Consider the following 3,310-nt stretch of genomic DNA (forward strand, 5'->3'; position numbering starts at 1 on the left):
TAAAGGGTTGTATTGGGTTTTTACAGTAATTTAATATTTACTGTGAAAAAAAACTACAATTTATCATATGTATTATGATAATTCTTTATTTACGTAAAACTAGACAAAAAACATTTTTCTTTGTGCTGGTTGTTATATTATTACAAACTAACCACAAAATAACTACCTGGAGCAAAAAATAATAAGCTGTTGTACTAATTTGAAATTCTAAATTTTCGTAATCAACAAATGTTTCTAAAGGGAAAGCTAGTAATAAAATGCTAAGTAAATAATTTTGATTTGCTAAGTAAAATATTCTAAATGCTAAGTAGAAATGCTAAGCATTTAGTTTAATAACATAGCGTTTAATTTTTTCCCATAGAGAAATGCTTATACAGGGTGCGCCAGAACTCGCGACCCAGAGAAATATGCCATATAAGGTAAGATACCAGGAAGATGAAAAAAATGTTAAAAAAATTCTATCTATAAAAATTTCGAAGTCATGAGAGTTTAAATTTTGCACTTTGACTCTATTTATTTTTGTTGAAAAAATAATTTTTCAAGTTTTTTTTGCTACAGGCTATTATAAGAGGAAACAATGAAGCTGTATCCTAAATTGTAACTCTGTTTAATGTTATTTGTGGTTTTTATTGGCAAAATTTTTGTACCTTTACTTAATAATTATAAAAAAACATATACAAGATCATTAGTATCATTAAATAAAAATATGTCAAATGTCAAAAAATAAATAGCTAATTTTTTTGACAGATAGAATTTTTTAAACATTTTTTCCATGTTCCTGGTATCTATCTTACTTGAAAATTTTCTCTAGGGCGCGAGTTCTGGCGCACCCTGTATTCAATATGTCACCGAATAAGTGAAACGACTTGTAAAAGATAAAAAATTCTCGACTGAAATTTTCATTTTTTGGGGTCCAGCCCTGCTTGGTTAAAGACTAATATCTAACATAATTTTAGTTTAAAAAAATTAAGCATTCCTATTATTACATACAGGGTGATTCACGAGGAATAATGAGCCTGACCAAATTCTCGATGCAACCAACATTACAGTTGGCGCAAAATAACTTGCGCAAAGTAATGGTGGTTGCATCGAGAATTTGGTCAGGCTCATTATTCCTCGTGAATCACCTTGTATTTATCGTGACAGGTTTTAAAATCTCGATAGTATGAGGATTGTTAGGTTTTTTTAGTTTGTTTATTTTGTTTTAAGCATTTATTTGTAAAAAATATATATATATTACTCTATCTACCCTTTGATTAAAATGTTACTTGTCCTTTTGATTTAAACAGATCAAAGCACATTTTAAGAACTGCTAAAAAAATAAATATTTAAAAAAAATTAAAATGGTGAAATTAAATTAAAAACAATTATCCACCATTTTATATCCACATGAAACAAACGTTTATTTCAAGTAAAATATAGTAACTTGAGAAAATTCTAAACAAAATCAGTTTGTAGCTTCAGATTTTGTAAAAAATGCCTTTTTTAATTTTTTTTTATTGTAATCTGCTTCTCAAAAACATACTACTAAGCTAATGCTCCAATTTTGAGCACTCTGTATGTGTTATACAGATGTCCCATATAATCGTTGAATCAATTTTCAGAACTTTGCACTTAATATAGATAAATCTACATTTGTAAACTAAAAAAAATATTAAATCTTTAGATTACAAAATAATTCAAATTTCAATTCTCCATTTTTTTTTGTAATTCTTAAGAAAACATTTGCACTTCGCCAAATGGATCCGGAAGACACTTCAGAGTAACAAAATTTAACAATACATTGGACTATTATACTTATTTAAAATACTCTAGTCATGTCAATGTAAAATAAAAAAAAATGAAAAACATGATTAGGCAGGAAATTGATTCATTCATTCTATCATACCGCTTAATGACTTAATTAAAGTTAAAGTTTGTATAAAATGTTATATTATCTCTTTTGCTTAGTAATATCCCCTAGATACATAGGTATTAATTACTGTTATCATTTTTTCGTAGTCCAGTTTTAATTTAAAATGAAACCTCATTTTCTCTGTCGGGGCACTGTTTTAAATATACCAGGTGAATAAAAAGTATGGAACCAAACGTTTTTTGCTTAAACTATTTATTTTTTGAAAAAAACTAATTGATGAGTGATAAAGTACTATAAAAATGTGATGACTTAACAAGAATAAAATTTTTCGAAATTTCCTTTTGTTTTTGAGTTCTACAAAAAAAAAATATTTTTTTAAATGGCAACCCACTATAAAATCATTTTTCTCATAAAAGCTATACTCTAAGGATTACAACTGTCTGCATTATATTTAATTTTTTCAAAAAAATTTTTCACATAAATTGCAATTTTGACAAAAAAAATTCGGATAACTCAAAAACAAAACAAAATTTCGCTCTGAAAATACGATCACATTTTTCATATTACTTTAATTTATATTAATTATTATTTTCTGGAGGCAAATGATTAAAAATAAAACCGCTTGGTACCATACTTTATATTCACCCTGTAGAAGTGTCTCTTTGTGGTTACAGACCTTCATTAACTTCTAAAAATTTTAATGAGAAAATTAACCTTACCTTGAATTTTTCTTGTCAAGTAGTTTTTAGTTTTTAAGTCACATGTAAGTCAATGTATCAGCACAAAATATTTAATTTGTGTAAGGCACTGATTTATTTACTTCTGTGTGCACACATTCACTAGAGGTATAAAACACACATTACATTTTATGAATAACATTCCCCTCTACGATTTCATTCATTCAAAATGGCCGCGTGCACAGGATGACAATTTGATAAGTAAATTGAGATTTAATGCGATTGAAAGACGTCAACACTGGAATATAAACATTTTATAATTTTTTTTAATCTGCAAAACCGGCAAATTAATGATTTTAACCACAAGACTGATCAACTCGTGGTTAACAAAAAAGCTGCACTGATTTGAAAGTGAAGGATTTAGATTAAACAAGATTTCTTTTATAAAAGCAGGAAACCTTCATTTTATCACTTCCGCCTCAAAATACACAAAAATATTACACTGCTACTGTTTTAATGGTGTCATTCCCATAACTACGTTCTCGTTAGGCGTGACATTTTTGAAATAAGTCATCCTGCTGGTGGTGGTGTATTGAATTAATCACTGTCAATGTCTACTAATAAAACTACTTCAAACTTGAAAATAATTCTCATTTATTTCATTTGTACAGTATGTGACTCTTTTACAAAGTTTAGATTTTATTAACAAAATATCAATTTTTCAGTTACAAACTTCACAATGTTTCAGGAAATGGTTGATTTTAATCACACAATTATA

The 3,310-nt window shown here is 27.3% G+C and overlaps 1 protein-coding gene across 1 annotated transcript in view; it reads right to left on the reverse strand.

Moving 5' to 3' along the window:
• LOC123012489 (aquaporin-like) overlaps window positions 1-3,082 on the reverse strand; it is a 12,108-nt gene extending 9,026 nt beyond the window's left edge. Inside the window, exon 1 of the mRNA XM_044410445.1 lies at window positions 2,575-3,082. The gene's annotated coding sequence lies outside the window, so the exon portion shown is untranslated. The remainder of the gene's footprint in view (window positions 1-2,574) is intronic.
• Window positions 3,083-3,310: the final 228 nt, after the last annotated feature.

Source organism: Tribolium madens, unplaced genomic scaffold (assembly GCF_015345945.1).
Source record: "Tribolium madens isolate multiple individuals breed KSU strain unplaced genomic scaffold, Tmad_KSU_1.1 Scaffold_96;HRSCAF=242;Tcas5.2_LG5, whole genome shotgun sequence".
Lineage (NCBI taxonomy): Eukaryota > Metazoa > Arthropoda > Insecta > Coleoptera > Tenebrionidae > Tribolium > Tribolium madens.